This window comes from Protopterus annectens, chromosome 5.part0, assembly GCF_019279795.1.
Source record: "Protopterus annectens isolate FY-2018-M chromosome 5.part0, PAN1.0, whole genome shotgun sequence".
Taxonomy (NCBI): domain Eukaryota; kingdom Metazoa; phylum Chordata; order Ceratodontiformes; family Protopteridae; genus Protopterus; species Protopterus annectens.
The window spans coordinates 1,599,637,954-1,599,662,016 of NC_056735.1; positions in this window are offsets into that span (position 1 = coordinate 1,599,637,954).

Genomic DNA, 24,063 nt, shown 5'->3' on the forward strand with positions numbered 1-24,063 from the left:
TCCAGATTTTTGAGCAGATATGCCAACTTTTCAAGTACCTTGGTCCAGGTTATCGATATATGCAGGTTGAGATGCAAGTGTGTGTGTGTGTGTGTGTGTGTGTGTGTGTGTGTGTGTGTGTGTGCATGTGTGCGTGTGTGCGTGTGTGCGTGTGTGTGTGCATGTGTGAGTGTGTGTGTGTGTGTGTGCGTGCGTGTGTGCGTGTGTGTGAGTGTGTGTGTGTGTGTGTGTGTGTGCGTGCGTGCGCGCGCGTGTGTGTGTGTGTGTCTGTGTGTGTGTGTGTGTGTGTGTGTTATTAGAGAACTTTCATTTAAAAGTACAAAAATCCCTCCAAGAATGCCACCATTTTGCATCTACCACAATTTTTGGCCCAGTGTTAACCATGGTGTAGTATCTATATTTGTTAAAGACCACATCATTTATAGGCATATCTCTTGAGACCCAGAAACTAAACTGACTGAGATGCCAATCATACTAAATAGATCAATTATGAGATCATATCCTTTCCCTGGTAAATTGTCAGTTATATAAGGAGTCGTTTAAATGAAGATTCGGTGTTGTCATCTCGATCTTTTCATCTTCAGATAAGTGGGCTTTCAGTCTTTTCAAGTAGACCCATATATACATACACACACACACACACATATATATATATATATATATATATATATATATATATATATTAAATCATAAAGCAAAAAGAAAACACATCAAATAAAAGTTAACATTAAAAAGCTATAACAGCTAAACCAAAAATAAGGCATCCCATTAACAGTAGATTACCATCATAAGCAAAAAACAATTAGAAGTCCTTCTTTATCTACATTTGAAAACTAAGGAATAATATTATTAATCAGGGAATACACTTGTTGACTAAAAAGCTCTGATGAAGAAAGCCCACATTTGGTCAGATGCCTTTCAAAACAGCCAATGATGGGAAATTCTTCTCCAGATTAGACACTGCCACATGGAAAAAAGGGGTCCAAATGGAGAGGTGATAACAGGTAGAAAAGGAGAGTAGTATTACTGGAGTTCAAAACATCCACTGGTGGAATTCAAAACATCCACTGGTGGGAAAGTCTTCTCCAAATTAGGAACTGCCACATGGAAAAAAAGTGTCCATCTGGAGACATGATAAATCAGCAAGCAAAGGAGAGTAGTATTGCTAGAATTTAATTCATCCTCAAGTCTTGGTGAGTACCTTTGTGAGGTGAACCCAGTTTTTCACAAAATTTTGCAAGATAACACTGATATATAGATTGCATTTTATATAGCATGTATCATAGACAGAAGTCGGTTAAAATTTAAAAAAGATAGCCAGGTACACAAGACCCAGGATAAAAAAGTGACCAATCCTGGTTGGCACACTGGGGCCAGGACTGGAAAAAATGACAGTGTAGAATCCTCAAGACACAGAAACGTTCAAACAATGGGGCTAGGCTAGGCCCAGTAAGAGGATGGCCCCTTGTTGTAGGTGGAAGTAACAGTCCACAAAAATTACAAAAAATGATAGGCCAAAAAACAGTCATACAGATGAATGTGTGGACTACTGAAGACAAGAAAGAAATCATGTATCAGAATTTCCAGGCAGAAAATATACAGAAAGATTAAGAGAGAGAAAGTGGGGGAAAGAAAAATACTTGCACCAGAAAAATTGTCAGTAGGTTTAAATGCAAATTTGTGTTCATTAATAAAACAGATCCATGAAAAACACTATATACATAAAGAAACCTTGGGCCATTTGGAAAAAGAAGCGGCTGAGGAAGAACAAAAATATCATCATCTTCTTTTGGCTGTTCCCATTAGGGATCACCACAGTGGATCATCTGTTTCCATTTCTTCCTGTCCTCTGCATCATGGTTTTTCACACCAACCACCTGCATGTCCTCCCTCACCACATCCATAAACCTTATCTTGGGCCTTCCTCTTTTCCTCTTACCTGGCAGCTCCATCCTTAGCATCCTTTTCCCAATATACCCAGCATCCCTCCTCAGCACATGTCCAAACCAACACAATCTCACCTCTCTTGCTGTGTCTCCAAACTGTCCGACCTGAGCTGACCCTCTAATATACTGATTCCTAATCCTGTCCATCCTAGTCACACCCAGTGTAAATCTTAACATCTTTAACTCTGCCACATCAAGCTCTGACTCCTGCCTTTTTGTCAATGCCACCGTCTTCAACCCATATAACATAGCTGGTCTCACTACCCTCTTGTACCTTTCACTCTTACTGGTACCCGTCTGTCACAAATTACTCCTGACACTCTTCTCCATCCATTCATCCCTGCCTGTACTCTCTTCTTCACCTCTCTTCCACACTCACCATTACAGTGAACTGTTGATCCCAAGTACTTAAACTCATCCACCTTTACCAACTCTGCTCCCTGCATCCTCACCATTCTTGTACCCTTCCTCTCATTTACACACATATATTCTGTTTTAGCCCTGCTGACCTTCATTCCTCTCCTCTCTAAAGCATATCTCCACCTCTCCAGGGTCTCCTCAACCTGGTCCCTACTGTCACTACATATCACAATGTCATCTGCAATCATCATAGTCCATGAGGCCTCCTGTCTGATCGCATCTGTCAACCTGTCCATCACCACTGCAAATAAGAAAAGGCTCAGAGCTATTCTTTGATGTAATCCCACCTCCACCTTAAACGTATCTGCCACTCCCACCGCAGTCCTCACCAATGTAACACTACCCTTGTACATATCCTGTACCACTCTTACATACTTCTCTGCCACTCTCGACTTCCTCATACAATACCACAATTCCTCTCTAGGCACCCTGTCATATGCTTTCTCTAAGTCCACAAAGACACAATGCAACCCCTTCTGACCTTCTCTGTATTTCTCCAACAACACTCTCAGAGCAAACATTGCATCTGTAGTGCTCTTTCCTGGCATGAAACCATTCTTCTGATCACTAATCATCACCTCCCTTCTCAACCTATCTTCCACTACTCTTTCCCATAACTTCAAGCTGTGACTGATAAGTTTTATCCCTCTGTAGTTATTGCAGCTCTGCACATCACCCTTAAAGTGTAGTTAGGCAGCATAGAATGGTGGTTTGTAGGATGATGGTGGTGATCAAGAAGATGAGGAGGAGCGTGATGGCAGCACCAAGGATCAAACGGTGGAAATTGAAAAAGGGTAATTGTCAGGTGGAGTTCAGGGATGAGTTAAGACAGGCACTGGATGGCAGTGAACAGTTACCAAATAGCTGGGTAACTACAGCAGAGCTAGTAAGGGAGACTGCTAGAAAGGTGCTTGGTATGACATCTGGACAGAGGAAGAACGACAAGGAGACATGGTGGTGGAATGAGGAAGTACTGGAGAGTATACAGAGAAAGAGGTTGGCAAAGAATAACTGGGATTGTCAGAGAGATGAAGAAAGTAGACAGGAGTATAAGGAGATGAGGTACATGGCAAAGAGAGAGGAGGCAAAGGCTAAGGATAAGGCATATGAAGAGTTGCATGAAAGGTTGGACACTAAGGAGGGAGAAAAGGAGCTGTACCAATTGGCTAGACAGAGGGACCAAGCTAGGAAACATGTAGAGCAGGTAAAGGTGATAAAGGATAATGAGGGAAACATACTGACAAGCGAGCAGAGTGTGTTGAGCAGATGGAAAGAGTATTCTGAGGGGTTGATGAATGAAGAGAATGAGAGGGAGAGAAGGTTGGATGATGTGGGGATAGTGAATCATGAAGTGCAATAGATTAGCGAGGCGGAAGTAAGGATAGCTATGAAGATGATGAAGAATAGAAAGGCTGTTGGTCCAGATGACATACCTGTGGCAACACAGAGGTGTTTAGGTGAAATGGCAGTGGAGTTTCTAACCAGATTGTTTAATGAAATCTTGGAAAGTGAAAGGATGCCTGAGGAATGGAGAAAAAGTGTTTTGGTACCGATTTTTAAGAATATGGGTGATGTGCAGAGCTGTAGTAACTACAGAGGGTTTAAACTGATCAGTCACAGCATGAAGTTATGGGAAAGAGTAGTGGAAGTTAGGTTAAAAAGGGATGCGATGATTAGTGATCAGCAGTATGGTTTCATTCCGGGAAAGAGCACTACAGATGCGATGTTTGCTCTGAGAGTGTTGATGGAGAAGTACAGAGAAGGTCAGAAGGAGTTGCATTATGTTTTTGTAGACTTAGAGAAATCATATGACAGGGTGCCTAGAAAGGAGTTGTGGTACTGTATGAGGAAGTCAGGAGTGTCAGAGAAGTATGTAAGAGTGGTACAGGATATGTACGTGGGTAGTGTGACAGCAGTGAGGTCTGCAGTGGGATTGACAGATGTGTTTAAGGTGGAGGTGGGATTACATCAATGATCAGCTCTGAGCCCTTTTTTATTTACAATGATGATGGACAGGTTGACAGACGAGATCAGACAGGAGTCCACGTGGACTATGATGTTTGCAGATGACATTGTGATCTGTAGTAAGAGTAAGGAACAGGTGGAGGAGACCCTGGAGAGATGGAGATATGCTCTAGAGAGAAGAGGAATGATGTTCAGCAGGATTAAGACAGAATATGTGTGTGCAAATGAGAGGGAGGATAGAGGAATGGTGAAGATGCAAGGAGTAGAGGTGGTGAAGGTGGATGAGTTTAAATACTTGGGATCAATAGGTCAGAGTAATGGTGAGTGTGGAAGAGAGGTGAAGAAGAGAGTACAGACAGGATGGAGTGGGTGGAGAAGAGTGTCAGGAGTGATTTGTGACAGCCGTGTACCAGTAAGAGTGAAAGAAAAGGTCTACAAGAGGGTAGTGAGACCAGCTATGTTATATGGGTTGGAGACATTGGCATTGACAAAAAGGCAGGAGTCAGAGCTGGATGTGGCAGAGTTAAAGATGTTAAGATTTGCACTGGGTGTGACAAGGGTGGACAGGATCAGGAATAAGTATATTAAAGGGTCAGCCCATGTTGGAAGGTTTGGAGACAAAGCCAGAGAGGCAAGATTACATTGGTTTGGACATGTGCTGAGGAGGGATGCTGAGTATATTGGGAAAAAAGATGCTAAGGATGAAGCTACCAGTTAACAGGAAAAGAAAAAGGCCTAAGATAAGGTTTATGGATGTGGTGAGAGAGGGCATGCAGGTGGTTGGTGTGACAGAGCAAGAGGACAGGAAGAAATGGAAACAGATGATCTGTTGTGGCGACCCCTAATGGGAACAGCCAAAAGACGATGATGATGACTATAAAGCTAAATTAATAACAGATAAAATCTTACTACAAGTACACTGAGTAGTAAGGAAAAGAAAAGGGAGAAATTGAATGCCATCATGGAAGCACTGAATACAGAAAACTATAAAGCAATTAAAACAAGAAGTGTCACTGTTAGCAGAGTACAGAAAAAGGAACAGATCAACAAAAATTCTCAGAAAGATGGAGGTGTAGAAAATTTAACTCAGATAACATCACAACAAGATAGAACAATGGACACCCAAATTAAGGAGAAACCAGTGGAGATGGAAGGATCTCATCAATTGTCATATGATGGTACTTTGGAGCCTTCCACTGTAAACCAGTGCAAACATTCAGTTGGAGTTGGACAACAAGGGAAGGAAAAGGAAACTGATAGTTCTGACATAGTAAATGTTGTGGAGTGATAGGCAATGAGTTCCCATATGAAAGCAATGGATGACACATGATGTAAATGAAGAGAAGGTAGCACAGGAAGATGCTCTGGAATTTTCTATAGAATGCCCATAGAAAATGGATAACAAAGAATGTGCCCCCAGTTTAGAAGCAAATGATCTAAGAGAAAAGTTATTTAATAGAGATTGGCAGACATATTAAGATCAATGAAAGAAATAGACTACAGAAGTTCAATAAAACACAGAAAGTTAAAAAACTGATAAAACAGATAAACACAGTAATTAGGAGTGTCCATAAAGATTTATGCGCTATAACAGAAGTAAATGGGACATATTACTGTATAGCTAATTTAATAACAGATAAAGTGTTACCAAAGAACACAGGGTAATAAGGGAAAAGAAAGGTAGAAATTGAATACCATCATGGAAGCATCGGATAGAAAAAAACTATAAAGCAATTAAGACAAATCAATTTTAGAAGAGTATAGAAGAGGAACAGATCAACAAAAGTACTCAGAAAGACAAGACGTGACAAAAACAACAGACAGTATTAAAACAGATCAGGATCTACCATGCACTTTCACAAATAATAAACTAAAGCTATCAGCACAGGTTGAAAAACTTAGAAAGGAAAACAAAAATAAGCAATTTGTTGATGACCCAAAATAAGTTTTATAGAGAATTTGGAAACAAGGCAAAAGGAATTGAAACACCACCAAAAAAAAGAAGAAGTAGCTACATTTAGGAGAAATATCTATGAAGATACTTTGGAGTATAACAAAGATGCTAAATGGACAGAACAAGTAAAAGAAAAGAAGAAAAAGTTAAAATATGCAGGATATGAAATGGGATGAAGTAACATCCAGGGAGATTGAAACAAAGTTAAGAAAATGTCCCAATTGGAAAACTCCAGGCCTAGATGTGGTACCTAACTTCTTGCTAAAAGTATTAACATAATTGCCTGAAGGTTTAACCGTAAGTAGGGGGTGTGGCCAAGACAATGTTCAGTTAGCAGCACAGTTTTTTAGTTCTGCTTCATTTTAACATCTCTGACAGGATTTTTATAAAAAACTCAAATGTAACATTTTAAATATTGATGGATTTGGTTGAACATCTGCTGAAAGATTTACTACAAAAAATAACAAGTTTGAACCTCTATTAATTGCTTTTTCCTGTCAAGAAAACAAGAAAGAACTAATTGTCTTAAAATGAGCCACTCTAAGCCCAGTATACAGGACAGTACTATGAAAAAAGACATACAGCCTATACTAAGTAACATCGATGAGTTATCTGTCAAGATAGATAGAACAGAAGGCAAAATGGACAGTTTTAAAGAGGAAGGTAAAAAACAAGTTGAAGTACTAAGTGAACATCTTAAACAACATCCATCACAAATCTCAAGTATAGAAAAGGCAATGCCTGATTTTGATGGAAGATAATTTGAAAATGAGAATAACACTGAATTTCTTCTGTAGCAAGACAATTTATTCTGGGATAAAATAGAAGATTTAGAGAACAGATCAAGAAGAAATAACATCAGGATTTACAAGATTCTTGAAAAAGAAGAGGGCGATGGTATGATTCAATTCCTTAATACCTGACTGTCTAAGACTTTGAACCTGCCTGAAGCTTTTTACTTTGGCTTTGAAAGGGCACATAGATCACTTTCCAACTTATCTTTAAAAAAAACATCTTTACCAAGGTTAGTGATTATAAATGTTTTTTCTCAAGTCAAGTTAAGGATTATGTCTTAAAAGCTACATGGACTAATTATCCCATTAAAATTAAAGGAAATACTATAAGATTTGACAATGGCTATTTTATATTAGTCCAAGAGAAGAGCATGTGTGCCACTTTTTAATAGCTTAAAGAAAAATACAAATCTTGTTTTCAGCAAAAATAAGGATTCACCTTTCAGAAGAAATAAGATTTTTAACACCTTGGAAGATGTAATGGACTTTATACAGAAAAATAAAATCCTAGAGAAAACAGAAGAAATGGACTGGAATCTATCAACTTGTTTGAAGAGAAATGCAACAAGAGATGGTTGGTTAGTAAAAGACAACATTAAAAAAACTGAAGAGCAACTGAAAATCAATGTATTTCCTAGTTATGAATTTGTATACATTTAAATAAGTGCTTGAATACTTATGAACAGGTGCTGAACATGACTTTTTACAAGGCAGATCGTGTATCTCTTTCTTTTCCTACTTCAAATGGTTACTAGTACCCTTTTTTAAAATGGTACAGTTTGATTCTATTAGCTATATATGAAATTAAAGCCACTTATTTTCACTTTGTGTTTAAACGGTTAAGCTATTTTGAATCATATGCTAAGATGTCAATGAATACAAATTAGAAAATAAGCAAAAGACAACAAATTGCATTCTAAACCACTGGCAGTTATTAAACACTTCTGAATGCTTGCAGTATGCCAAAAGGATATACTGGCCTATATCATGAAACTTGAGATACAAAATAAAATTATGTTCCTCTGTTATTGTCTCTTTTTAATGATAACAAAACTTAATATTTCAGAACACTTTTTTATGGAAAGTTTGAATCTGAGATTTTTCAGATGTTTGTTCAGATACTATTAGATGTAACATTTAAGGAAAAAAATAGGACTGATTCTTACAGTAGTACTAGATTAAACATCCTAGGATTATAGCTAAAATATAAAACCTAGGAATATAGTAATAGTACAAAACATAGTATGCAAACAAATAGAAAGAGATATAAGTACATACGTATATAGTTAAAGAATATAAATATGTCTATAAAGGTGGGAGGTTGGCATAGTGATTAAGGCATTCACCCTATGGGAACAAGGCACAGGGTTTGAGCTTCACATGAGGTAATTGGCTGAGCTTAGAATGGCCCCCAAGAACACTTAGCCTGGTAGTAATTTATGAACTTATGATCCTATGAACAACTTTACACATTGTAAATAAGACAGAAAAATATAAAATCATCTGATCTATAAATTAATAAATATACTAGACAAAGCAGGACAACATGAATTGGTGTTGATAATGGGTGATTTGAATGCACTTATTGGGACACACAGAACAGGATATGAGGACTGTGTTAGTCCACATGTGTGAGACAATAAGAATAAAGAAGGAGAGGCCATTCTAGACTTTTGTCTGGCAAATGGTTTGATAGTAGTCAATGAACGTAACAGAGCCCTTGCAAGTACAGCAACTGCACAGCCTCAAAAAGAGACAATTCACATCAAAATTCACAAAGGCCAGCAGACTGTGGTGTGAAAATGATTTAATAAAGCATATAAAAGAAGAACAATCACAAACCAGTTTTGGCTGAGCAAGTTAAGTAGCCTTCATCAGTGTTGGGTGAAAAAACATAAAAGTCAATGCCCTTATATAGCCCAATATACAAACAAAATTCATGCACATTGGTAAATCAAAAATTTTCATTAATTATCCATTTCTTTTCTTTTGTGTTTAATATTGAATGTCACCCTGCTTTATTAGTTCTAGTCCCCACAATCCTATCTGTAATAAAAAATCTAAAATTAGCATTCTTGTGTGCAATAGAATGCTTAAATAAAGCATTACTGGGTTTTTTGGTCCTAATGTCACTGCAATGTTCAGATATCCATAGTCTTAAGGGTCTATACGTTTGTCCTATATAAAAGGCAGAACAGGTGCATGTCGCAAGATAAATCACCCAGTTTGTTCCACAGTTGGCATAGAACCTGATGTCATAGACAGTCCCTGTATTCCTGCTAGTAAATTGTTTGGATTTCATCAACCTATGGCAGTGTGTGCAGTGTCCACAAGGGACACAACCAGAAAGTAAATGGCCTGTCATAGTTCTCTGAATGGGATCTAGTGTGTATGTAAAACCATGTTTGAAGTCACTGAAATGAGATCCAAGGGTCCTTCCACTATGAAAGAAGAAAAAGCATTTGTCCTGAAGAAATTCTGATATCCTGCTGTCTGCTAGGAGGATATTCCAATGCCTTTGGACGTTATCCAATAATAAGTTAGTATTTCTTCCATAGGTGGTTACAAACTGAATAATCGTATCACCCCTCTATGTTTTGTCTTTATATTTCAAAAGTTCCTTTCTGTCTAATCCTGAAACACAATTACTGGCATTAAGTATATCCCCAGTTTTGTAACCCCTGTTTTTAAATTGCATGGGCAGGTCCTATTTGAAATGTTCATAAGTAGCTAGTTGTGAGCAGATACGCTTCATCTGAAGAAATTGAGATTTGGAAATGTTCATGGTAATGTGTGGTGTGTAAAAGCTAGATGCGTGTAAGAGGGAATTATATTGTGGATACTTGAGGTAAACCTCCATGTGTAAAGTGTGAGCCACATTTCTGATGACTAACACATCCAAAAATGTTATCTTTTGGGCATCATAGTTGACTGTGAAATGTATTCCCCACTTTTTGCTGTTCAAGTATTTCACAAACACCTGAAGGAATTTGATGTCTGCTCTCCACACTATCCAGCAATCATCCAGATAATACCTCCATATGTCAATTTCATCTAAATATACATTATGGCTAGTGTCATAAATGAGATGTTACTCTATAAATGCCATAAAGAGGTCAGCATAGATGAGGGCAAAGAATGTCCCATAGCCATGCCCTGGACCTGCCAATTACATTTGTTTTGATAATAAAAAGTATTTTTGGTCAGAACATGTTCTGCTAGACAGATAAGGAAAGTGTTAAAGCCTGGTGGGTATAGTTCAGATCTATATAACAAATATTCAAGGGCCTGTAAACCAGCCCAATGGGGAATATTGGTGTACAAGGAACCAAATGGAAAACGTACCAAACAAGCCTGCATATGAACTACGTTTATTACAGTAAAAATACACCAAGATAAAGCGCTTTCATCTTTCACATAGAAGACTTCATCAGAATGAAACACACTGATTCAAGAACAATCTTTATACCAGTACATGTTACATAATAGATGAAATTGAGCCAATGGTATTGTCAGAAAAAGTCACATGTAAAATGGTCATATGAGCAATATTAAATACACAGGATGTTAATATTCAAGCCAACTTAGCTTTTTACAAATAAAACACTGTTATATATTAAATACCTTCAACATATGTTTAAAAATGCAGGCACAGTAATGCATGTAAAAATGTTAAAATACTTAAAGTTTTATACATTTTTCTTTCAGGACTGGAAGTATTGTCAAGGAATCATTTATACCTGGTGAAAAATTAGCTGCTAGTCTGAGTTGCCAAACCAGCTCTTTTTTACTTAATAAATTCTTCCAGTCACCCCCCTCAAATCTATGTTCACAGTATCCAAAATACCAAATTTAAAAACTTAAAATTAGAACAAGTGAGGGAATGCCTATATAAAGCACTTGTATCCTTCTTGTTTTTAACATCATATACATGCTCATAGATTCTGCTTTTCAATGCCCTCTCCATTTTCCCAACATGGAATCCATTGCACGTATCACATAGAGCAACGTAGACCACTCTGGTGGTAAAACAATTTCCATTTTTGAATATAACCTTAGATGCCATCTTATTAGCTAGGTGGGTTTGAGGTGCTTTGAAAATATTAGTACATTGGGAGCACCTCCCACAAGGTGTGGTACCACAACCACCTTCTATTGGTAAATTCAACTTGTTTTCCAGAAGATGTTTAAAATTCATGCCCACCTTGCTGATAAAAACTGGTTTATCTCCCACTTCAGTTAACACATCATTATTTACCCAAAATGTACTCCAGTTCTTTTTTGGGTTATGACTTTGGTTTGGTGTCTTTAATTAGTGAAGGTGTAATTGAAAGTACTTTGGGTGTTTGGGACTCTCTGGGTCCATCCTAACATCATTCTTGGACTTTGCTTGCAACTTTTGGACTTATTCTTGGCCAGATTATCTTTTGGCATTGAAATATTGGGTCGGACAATTGGGCTTATGATATACTTTGTTCTGGGGAATAACAGGAAGCAGTTGCTTTATTATTTGCAGGTTTAGCCTTATCTAGAGTAATTCATAAACAGACTGTTCCTTTTTGTGTCATTTAACATTGGTGTCAGCCATTTTCTTTGGGTTACAGTGTTTTTATTATACAGGGAAGGGACCCACTGGCTGCATAATTGGGTTAAGGCATATTTTGTCTTATTTTGGGGGGGTTCAATGAAAGTGTTTTGTTTGGTAAACATGTTTGGCCTTTGTTTCAGATTATGGAATTGGAACAGTGTGCTGTTTGTATAATTTAACATAGTCAGCAGCAATTTTTTGCTGTATCACAGTGCATTCAAGTATCACTCATTATTAACCAGGCATAATTGCAAGCAGTTATGGTTGGAATCTACATTATAATTACATAACAGGAAATCTCTCAGTTGCATATATAAGTGGCTTGGTTTGGTGTTTGGACTTTTTACAATTATGTTGGTAGTGCAAGTGTTTTGGACTTTTCGTGGGATCTCAACAGAGTTTTTGAATTTGGGTGAACTTTTGCATGATTTACTGCTCGGATCAACATTACTGGATAACGGACTACTTTATTAACTTCTGTTTGCTTTTTTGGATATAGGGCATATTCCAATTGGGACTTATGCTATATGGCAGTTCTTTACATTTTCTACTCATATGAACATTCAGCAGGGCCAAGCCGATTAGCAAAGTGATTATGCTTGTAACATTTAACATTGTGGTGATATTCATATATTTGTAAACTGTATGCAAACTGGACATTTATGGGCACTCAGACCTTTATCTAAGGAATTTTACTAACAGGGGAGTCTTTATTGTGAAACCTATCATGGTTATCAGCCATTATTGTTGTGTTATACTAGCTATATACAAATAGGACAAATACTGGCCTGTTTGAGGGTTGATACATACTTTTTAGGTTATTAGTTTATAAATTTCATCATTATTGTTTGTCTGGCATATTTATTTATAGTTTATCCAAATGACTGGAACATAACAAGCTGAATTAAATGAGGGTCTGTACATATATGGGCCACCATTTTGTCTCATTTGAAATTTATAAATAACTACATTGATCTCCCTTTCAGGATTTTGTGCTGATCTGTTTTATGTCATTTAGACTTTCATATTTTTATTGAGTTATACTGGGTTATCCATGATATCATTACATACAGACAAGCCTTGGTCAGATATATTAATATAGCAATTGGACATTGTTTCCAGTTGTAATAGATGCAATTTTATATTTATGATTGGATGATCGATCAACAAAACTATATTAGATGATGGCATTGTCTTTTGATTCCTAGCTAGGGGAACTATTGTATGAACTCATGAATATTATTATTATGAGGGTATATCCACGGTTCTCATAGCAGACCTGATATTATCCATTTTATGTGGAACCATAGTCTTATACAGGGGAATGTAATATCGCATATGGATGTTTTTCTAACACACTAGTAGCAAGGGCTATTATTGTTCATTTCCCAGCATTGATTTTGGTTGGTATTGTATTATAAATGCATATAAATACATTATTGACATAGGAACAGACGTAGCATTGCTGATAATAATTTTTTGGATTTTGGGCATTTATCAGATATAGGTTTGTGGAAATCACAGATATATACAGGGGGACACAGTATTGCATATGGGTGTCTCTCTAACATATTGAAATACATTTTCGAGGTGGAGCTTGGCAAGGGCTGTTATTGTCTGTTCCTTTGAAATAATTTTTGTTTGTGATTACATCATGGATGGGTACAGATACATCACTGAGGAACGAACGTAGCATTGCTAATACATTTTTTTTGGTCTTGATATATGTTTTGGCATTATTTTTCCCTTGGATTTGACTATGGTGTGGCATCACCTATGAATACCGGTGGAGTATTATTTGATATATTGGGATTATTTTCTCATATTTATCTGAGCTCACTCAATCACCCCCCCCCCCTTTGGGATTATTTATATTATTGGCTCTTATTCTGTTTAAATAAGATCACAGTCACTTAAATATATTTTGCAACTCATAAGTGATTAGGTTATCACAAAATGAAATTAACCAAGATTTTATAAGGCTTATCAGCAGACAGGGATGGCCTAGGCATTTTTTGTCTAGGGCCCTCTAATGATATTAACACTGGGTTGGACCCAATGGGACCAGAGAATACATGCATCTACCATTTTCAAAAATTTACTAAATGTGTGAGGTTCTTATGGACCAATGTTTGGCACCTTAGACTCTTTAAGGCTTACTTAGCCAAGGAAATCTCACCCAGAGGCCATAGAGTACATACCCAACCTCTGGTAGCAAATATTGATACAGAATTGGCTGAACAATGGGCCACGGCCCAACAAAAAGCCTCCATGGGGTTCCTGGAGGTATTGGCCACTTATTATGATTGTTCCACCGATATGAGCATATGAGAGGTAACCAGGATGTGTGAAGAAACAAAGAAATTTGAAGGTCAACCATCATATATTACTTGCTTAAACAAATTGAGTCAGGATTTACTCAACTTAGAACAACAACTTAGGGAGAGGAAAATGCACAAGTTCCAAAGAGATATGGGGGATTATGAGAGGGGCACTCTCTTCAGCACAAACAAACATGTCACATTTCAAAATGAGAATTGGAGAACACTTAAGCATAAACAGCCCTGGTCTATACTTAAGAAGTCAACATCATCTCATAATGGGACATCTGGGGATGATTCATCTTCAGCCACAGACCTAGATATGCAGCATACCACAGGCTTCCCTTTGTCCAAATGCAGTAATTCAGAAAACCCTTTAGGGGTAGGACAAGGAGGGCAGGGAGAAAACGCACCAAGGGTAGACAGCATAGGGGGCTTGCTCAAACTCCTGATACAGAAATAATTGGATCCAATAATGTGTTAAATATTTCATTGCAATCTTTGTCATATATTCAAACTCAATTGTTAAATAAAGGGCTACATTTTATACCTTTTTTTTGTTTCTGAGGACTCTTTTACACAGGATGTTACACCCTTTTGCTGACTGCTAAATTTTAATTTGCACTTCCAGTCATCTGATAACTCTAAAGTGGATGATGTGTTTAAGGACCATAAATCCAACTTCATGCCCCCCATGCATCAGAATGTCCAGATGTTCCAAACAAGCATTCTCAAATATCTACATTTCCATTTCTTGGAACTTGGGATCAAGCCTAATAACCTCTCAAAGATATAACAACAGGCTTTACATGAATTGGAAAATAATAAAAATCTGGCGATTCTATCTGCGGACAAGGGAGAGGCAGTGGTTGTTATGGATTGGGTGCAATATAATGGTGAAGCAGAAAGGCAACTATATGATGGGCGGTACTATATACATATACCTTTAGATCCTAGTCCCACTTTTAAGAAACAAATTGATGCATTTCCTCTGTCTGCTAAGGAGGAAGGCATCGTCTCTGATGCAATATTACATCATTTCACTGTGTCTGATCCCAGGAGCCAATATCTTTATCTGCTTCCAAAAATACATAAAGATCTTTATCATCCACCAAGAAGACCCATTATTTCAGGTAAGGGTTCCATCACAGAACCACTCTCTCAATATTTAACAAAATATCTACAACCTTTACTTAAATGGGTTTGCTCCAGGGTTCAAGATACTACTGAGTGTTTACAAATCATTTCGGATATGCAGTTAGAACCAGGTTGGTTATTATGTACTTTGGACATATCTGCTTTGTACACCAATATTACCCACTGGGCTGGATTACAGGCACTTGAATATTTATAATATATATATATATATATATATATATATATATATATATATATATATGTAAACTATACCCACCAGGCTTCAACTTATTCCTTATCTGTCTAGCAGAACATCTTCTGACCAAAAATGTTTTTTTATTATCAAAACAAATATTATTGGCAGGTCCGGGGCATAGCTATGGGGGCATCCTTTGCCCCAGTCTATGCCGATCTCTTTATGGCATTTATAGAGGAACATCTCATTTATGACACCAGCCATAATATATATTTCGATGAAATTGAAATATGGAGTTGTTATATGGACAATTGCTGGATGGTATGGAACATTCCCAAATCTCACTTTCTTCGGATGAAGCATATCTGCTCACATCCAGCTACTTATGAACATTTCAAACAGGACCTGACCATGTGGTTTAAAAACAGGGGTTACAAAACTGGGGACATACTTACTATTAGTAATTGGGTTTCAGGACTAGATAGAAAGGAACTTTTTAAATATAAAGACAAAACATAGATGGGTGATATGATTATTCGGTTTGTAGCCACCTATGTGAGAAATACTAACTTATTATTGGATAGCGTCCAAAGGCATTGGAATATCCTCCTAGCAGACAGCAGGATTTCAGAGTTTCTTCAGGACAATGCTTTTTCTGCTTTCCTAGAGGAAGGACCTTTGGATCTCATTTCAGCTACTTCAAACATGGCTTTAGATACACACTGGATCCCATTCAGAGAACTATGACAGGGAATTTACTTCCTAGTTGTGCCCCTTGTGGACACTGCACACACTGCCATATGCTGTTGAATTCCAAACAATTTACTAGCAGGAATGCAGGGACTGTCTATGACATCAGGTTCTATGCCAACTGTGGAACCGACTGCATGATTTATCTTGCGACATGCACCTGTTCCGCCCTTTATATAGGACAAACTTCTAGATCCTTGAGACTACGGATATATAAACATTGCAGTGACATTAGGACCAAAAAACACAGTAATACCTTGTTTAAACATTACATTGCACACAAGAATGCTAATTTTAGAATTATTATAGATAGGATTGTGGGGAATAGAACTAATGAAGCAGGGTGGCATTCAATATTAAACACAAAAGAAAATAAATGGATAATTAAGCTGGGTGGTTTATTTCCTCCAGGGCTTAATGAAAACTTTGATTAACCAATGAGCATGAATTTTATTTGTATATTGGGCTATATAAGGGCATTGACTTTTATGTTTTTTCACCTAACACTGATGAAGGCTGCTTAACTTGCTCAGCCAAAACCAGTTTGTGATTGTTCTTCTTTTATATGCTTTATTAAAGCAGTTCCATACCACAGTCTGCTGGCCTTTGTGTTTTTTTGATAGTAGTCAACCCATGGTTCAGAGAGACAGTCACAAGATCACATACAAGAGTGGCCAACATGCAACTCAGGTAGACTTCAATACTAGTAAGGAAAGTATACCGGGGTAGAATGACTGATTGCAAAGTCATCTCCAGTGAAACAGTTGGTCCACAGCATAAATCATTGATTGCCACAATCAGTTGCAAGTAGTGGTCAAAGAAGGCTCTAAGGTCAACAGAGACCAGGCTAAAAACATGGAAGCTGACTGGAGAGAAAGTACAACAGTTCAAGGAATTACTCAGGGATCTAGCACCCCAAGAAGAGGAGAAAATAGATGGAGTTGACGATGAATGGCAGTGCTTCAAAACAGCATGTGTGCAAACTACAGAACAGATATGTGTCTAAGCTAGGTATGGAAATAAGGTACATAAAGAAAGCTGGTGGTTTAATGCAGAAGTTCAGGAAGTTATCACAAGAAAGAAGACATGCAGGAAAACGTGGGAGATAGAAAAGACCAACCAGGCTAGGAAGGAATGCTGGTTGACTAATGAAGCTAAGAAAGGAGTTGCAATAGCAAAGAAAAGAGCATCAGAGGCACTCTACCAGTGTCTGGAAAGTGACTCAGTAGGTGGTATGAAGAAACTATATCAAGTTGCAAGGGAAAGACAGAAAGAGACACCCTTTATAAGGGATGCCAACAACAGCCTGCTCATCAGTCAACAGGACAACAAAGGCAGATGGAAAGAGTATTTCCTGCAGCTTCTGAATAAAGAAAACCCAAAGAAGCTGTACTGCCCCAGAACACAGCCCACTGTAGAAAAAGTAAGAATAGCGCCAAGGAAAATGAAGTCAGGGAAAGCAGCAGGATCAGATGAAGTCTCAGCAGTTATTATAAAGATGCTGGGTGATATTGGAGAGAAATGGCTCCTAAGGGTACTTATAGCAGTGTGGATTGAAAGGCATATCACAAATGACTAGAGAATAAGCATACTTATCCCAGTGTACAAGAGCAAAGGGGACATCCACAACTGTGAGCAGTACAGAGGCATCAAACTCCTATCACATTGCATGTATGTTCTGGAGTGAGTGATTGATAAAAAGATACACAAAGCAGTAGAATATAAAATGGGAGATGAGCAGTTCAGATGGTGAATCAGCACAACTGAGCCAATTTTTGTAGTGAGACAGAAAGTTGGGAAGGCTAGAGATGAGGAAAGAGTCCATCTGGGCATTCCTAGACTTGGAAAAAGCATATGACATAGTACAAAGAAAGCTTTGGGCAGTAGTGCGGTGGGTTGAAGTCCCAGTAACATTGGTAGAATTAGTTCAGCTATGTGCAAGGACCCAATGACTTAAGTATGAACAGTGTTCAGCATCACAGAGGGGTACCCAGTGGAAGTGGGTGTGCACCACGGTTCAGCTCTGAGCCCACTGCTGTTCATACTGGTAATAGACTATATTAGCAAACAGTTTGTAGGGGACAGATCAACAAAGTTGCTGTATGCAGACAATGTGGCATTAGAGGTAGACTCTGAGCAAGAACTCCAGCAAAGGGTATGGAAAGGGAATAGAAAACTGAAGGCACGTGGTATGAAATTAAGTACAGATAGCACAGTGGTAATGGCAGCAAATTGGGGAAATCAGAAGAGACTGAGAATTGAGATAGAAGGTAAGATAGTGGAACAGGTAAATAGCTTCAAGTATCTGGGTGGAGTGGTTGAGAAGAAGGGAAGTCTAAATGAAGAGGTCAAAGCTAGAATCAAAGGGGCTGCAGCCAGCTGGCATAGAGTTTCAGGTGTAGTTTAGAACAGAAGAGTGCCAAAGAAACTGAAAAGTAGGGTGTACAAGGAGAAATACAAATGAGGTGAAGAAATTCAGAACTGACTTCCACTAATCAATTTTATTAAGTGCTTTCGAGTTAAGGTGTACAAGACAGTGGTGTGACCAGTACTACTGTATGGTGCAGACACCTGAACAGTAAAGGCAGAGCTTGTGAAGAAGCTAGCAGTAATGGAAATTAAGTGCCTGAGAAAGGTGGTCGGATCCGCACTGCAGGACAGATGAAGAAATGAGGACATGAAAGCAGAAGCCAAAGTAGCTCCAATTGCAGAAAATATCAAAGACAACAGATTAAGGTGGTTCAGATACATGCAGAAAAACAGGCAACAATCTGTGGAAGAAGATCTGCAACAGTCAAGCATGAGTGTCAAAGAAGGCAGGAGTCTGGCACTGAATTGAGAGGGATGTCAACAGTTAACACAATACCCTAACTCCATGTAGAAATGGGAAAGAGGAGGCTGATGATGATAATGATGATGATAAAAATTACAACTGATTTCCTCCCTATAGTAGACCAGGGAGTTAATGTGAGGTGCAGGGAAAGATGATTGTAGAGATATTCCATTTGGTCGACATATAATAATGATTCTGAGCACTTGCTTAACTATATTTATTCATGATAACTCACTGGCAGGCATTTTAAGATGATGCATACTAAATATATGAGACACATTAATATGAATCAGAAGCATGAGTTAAGCTTTTTTAGTCTGAGAGCTTCAGAATAAGTTTGCTCATTTTGTTCAACAAACTATGAATATGTTATTCCATGGTAGAATGGTTTAGAGTTATATCATTAAATATTTTTTTATTTATTTCAAAGGTTTTGTAAATATCTGAAGATTTCATATTGTTATATATAAAGTATATTTGTGTTTTTTCTGTCTTATATAAATGTCTAATTTTAAATGCATATCTATTAATGTTAATGGATTGAATAATCCATTAAAGAGGTAGAGTCTGTTCAAATACTTGCAATTACATAAAGCTCAAACAGCATTTCTACAGGAAACACATTTACTTAATTAAAATGTAAATAAACTATCATTAAAGAATTATTTAGCAGGTACTATCGTTCGAACTAAAAGAAGAAGCACCTTCATTTTATGGAAAAACTCACCAGTAATCCCTAAAGTAAAAGATATTTATGTTGATAAAAATAGTATGTTAAGCATTGTTATAAATGAGTGGAACAGAAAAGTATATACATTCTTGAACACTTTTTGGATTCCAGGTGTTGGAGCTAAAGATGCAAAAGACATTTTGACACTGTAGCCTATAACATGAAAGGTGAAGTCATAATGACTGGTGATTTTAAATGTATTTTATCAGACAAAGATTCTACTGCAGATAGAAAGCTGTGAATCACATCTTCAGCCAATCACTTAACAAATGTCATAAATCTAATGAATTTAAAGGCTATATATAATCTAAGGAAAACAAACTCACTTTAATTTATCCATTATTCATACAGACATGGAATACAAACAAATATTAATACATTTTTTGTTTCAAACATTCTATTACATATCAGAAAAGTTTCAATAGTTTCATGTCCATTATCAGATCATAATGCTATAATCTTTGATATTATTTTAAAAATTGACAATTTAATTCATCATATGAGATTACCAATGTACATTATTAAAATAAAAGGATCCAAGCATTGGTATGTTAAAAAGATCAAACATTTCTTAGAAATAAACACGAGTTTATGAAGTAACTGACATTGTCCTGTAGGATTCATTAAAGGCTTATTTAAATGGAAGGGTTACCAGCTGGTATGTTAGTAAAACAAGAGAATGGGACAAATAATTGAAAATGCTGCAGACCAAAATAGACACACTAAAGTTAAATCTTAAACCAAATGTCATCATCAGCCAGTCTAAATTTCAAAACATAAATATAAAATATGTTGAAATTCAAAATCATGAAGTTTCAATAAAACTGGAAAAACTTAAACTTCAGGCATGTTCAGTAAACTCTTCATGCTTGCATAAACTTGTTCTTAGATCAATGAAAATGAAGTAAATCATATCAAAAAATTATAACACATAAACAAAAAATGTAGAGCAGATATTAAAGGTATTATTGAATGCTCTAAAATATTTTATGAAAATTTAAATAATAATACAAATAATCTAGATAATGATCATATAGTTGAAAATTTTCTAAGGGAAAATATAAATAATAAATTAATAAGTGAACAAATAAAAAAATGACAGACCATTCACTTTAACAAAAATAAAGTATCAAATAAAAAGGTTAAAGAATAATAAGGTGCTGGGCTTAGATGGTCTTATACCAGACCTATTAATGCAGTTAAATATTAGATCTATAGAGAAATAAAAACAACTGCTGAAGTCCCCCCGATCATGGAAATATTTCCTTATATCACCTATTTTGAAACAAGATAAAGATCCTACAAATTGTTTATCATACAGACCCATTTCACTGGACTATAAGATGTTCATGTCCATTTTAGCTAATATAAGTAATCTACTTATACCAAAACTAATTAACAATGATCACAACTGGGTTTGTTTTAAATAGACAAGTATGGGATAATATGATAAGAGTACACATATTAATATACAATAAAAATAGGAAAAAACTTTCTATCATTAGTCTCAATTTAGATAAGGTGTCTGACTCAGTTAATGTATTGTACCTGTTTGAAACATAAATTATATAATTTGTCACTTGAGCTAATTGCAATGAATTCTAAGTTATACAGTTACTCTTTTTCCTATGTTTAAATGTTTTTTTTTCTTTCTAATTCATTTAAATTACAAAAAGGAACAAACAAGGCTGTCCATTATCACCTTTACTTTTTGTATTAACTATAGAACCCTTTGCTAATGGTATTAGATCCTATAAGAACAGTAGTGGCATCAAAATAAAATAAAATAAGATTTCAAACTAAAGACTCAACTCTTTGCTGATGACATTTTGCTAACAATAGAAAATTCATTAAAATGTATAATTAGTTCTATGAGTCAGTTTGAAGAAATCTCAAACTTAAAATTTAATCATAAAAAAGTACATTATTAATTAATAAGAGATTAAAACATTCATGCAACAATATTCTAACTTCAGTTGGAATAACAATCAAATGAAATACCTTGGTATATCCATTATGTTTAATAGTAAAGAAATGATACAAACAAACTTTCAACAGGTTGGAGTCAAAATATAAAATGTATTTACCATGGAAGAATGTTTACTGCTTATTCCAATGGTAATTCTCCTTAAAATATTATTTGTCTTGCAATCTTTAGTACTATTTCTACCCAATAATTGATGAAGAAGATAAATAGTATTCTATTTTTTTTGGCATCCTTTGATTGGCACAGAAAAGTTTGGGATAATGATTGAATAGTACTCCCTGATATTCAATTGTGTGTTACTTCAACAATTGTAAAAGTTATAGTATTACAGTTAAATTCATCTTATGATTCAAAAATGGAAACAAATACATCAAGAAATATTATAAGTATAATAATATTTATAATAAATAATAAATATATCGCAACTTGTCATGAACAAATAGCACCTAACAGTTTTATCTGGTCAATAAAATATTTTTTTGTGTAAATGATATTACACCCTCTTCTCAAATTCCCTACTTAAAAAACATTATTTCCTCTTTCCAAAAGTTCACATATTGTTACCATTGTATTAAAGATTTAATATTTTTATGCTTCCAATTGTATACAAATGACTGCTTAGAAATGCCTAACTTCAACAAAATGCTAGTACTGAAACAACAAAGTAACTATTTTAATTTATTGGCATCAATTCTTCAATAGTGTGTGTGTATATATATATATATATACTGTTGAACATTTAAGGTCTAAATACAAGAATTGGTTAATTTTACAAATATTTAGAGATTTTGTGAACACAGAAGTAAATGAGATATTTAACCTAGATAAGAAATGTTCCCCAAATTACTGGAATTCTTAATAAATATCAGTAATAATGCAATGAAAAATAAATCATATTTGTCACAAATTTATAAAATTCGTAAGTTAGATTTCACATATTTAGAAAATTCTTCTTGGAGCTACTCATCAAAAATTAATAATGAAGACTACATGAAATTCATATTAAAATTGACAGATAAAACTGCTTCTTCATTATACTGGAAAAAATTTCACTTGGAATTATTTTACTCAGAACTTTTGTTAATCTTAAAAAAGTAGAATTATGTATATTCAAAGAGAATTAAATGCTGGAGGTATGATTCGGAAATAATAGTTGATTGGGCGCATATGGTATATCAATGTGAAGTCATCTTCCCTTTTTCGAAAGGAATTGATAACTTTAGTCAAGCTTTATGGTCAGAGAGATGTAATACTTCTAAATCTTTAGTTTTACTTATTGCTCTTATTCAAGAGATAATTCCAAAACCCCAAGTGCCTCTTCTTTGGTCTATTCTTGCTATAGTCAGAAAAGTAATTAATAAAAATTGCAAAAGTAAAGTTACCCCCTCTAGTATTGAATTTATTAGTATGGCAAAAATTGTTTGAAGTAGTGAATTGTATGCTATAAAGTTGAGAACTTCTAATGCTACACATTCATATAAATCTTGGCTTAAACTTAAAGAATTGCTTGAAAAGTACTAATTGTTGTTTATGCATAACTTAAATGTATTGATCTGTGGCAGACCTATGTAAATACTTATTTGTTTGTTTTATAATTGATTTGCTAATTTATTGCTTTAAAACCAAATTAAAAAAAGAGAGATTTAGCCATGAATAAGAACTATTTATATGCACTCTGAACAGGCACTTGCCTGGTTAACAACAGAAAAAACTATACAGCTACTTAAGAGCGAGCCTGCAAGCTATCTTAAAAATTATAGACCAGTAAATTACCTTCTGATGATGTATAAACTATACACTGGAATTGATGCTGACATAGTTTATAGTCATTTAGCAGAAAACTCAATCATGGCAATAGAAAAAAAAGGGTAATACAAGAAAGTCATTTGGAATAAAGGATCCTTTGTAGTTAAATAAAGTCATAAAGGAGAACTGTAAAAGGGGAAGAATCTAAATATGGAATAGATAGACTGCAAAAAAAGATTTGACAGTATGCCACATTCATGGACAAAAGATGGTTAAAATGTATAAGATACAGCCTACACTGATTACATTACAGTGACCATGAAACAGTGACAAACCACTTTGCAGTTAAGCCATGATAAAGGACAAATTATTATTCCAGAGATAAAAATTAAAGGGGGGGGGGTATTCCAGGGTGACTCTCTGTCACTGCTGCTTTTTTGTCTTGCCCTTAACCCATTAAGCTGTTTACTTAACAGATTAGGTCATGGCTACAATCTGGCTCCCAGAAAGCAACAAAGTGTAAAGGCTTCTCATCTTCTTTTTGTAGATGATTTAAAACTGTATAGTTAATCAGATAAGGAGCTGAAAGCACAACTTTAAGATGATACAAGAATCTCATTTGGTCTTGAAAACTGTGCAAAAGCAACCTTTAAAGCAGGAAAGCTTCAGTACTAAGAAAACATCAGTTTGGGATAC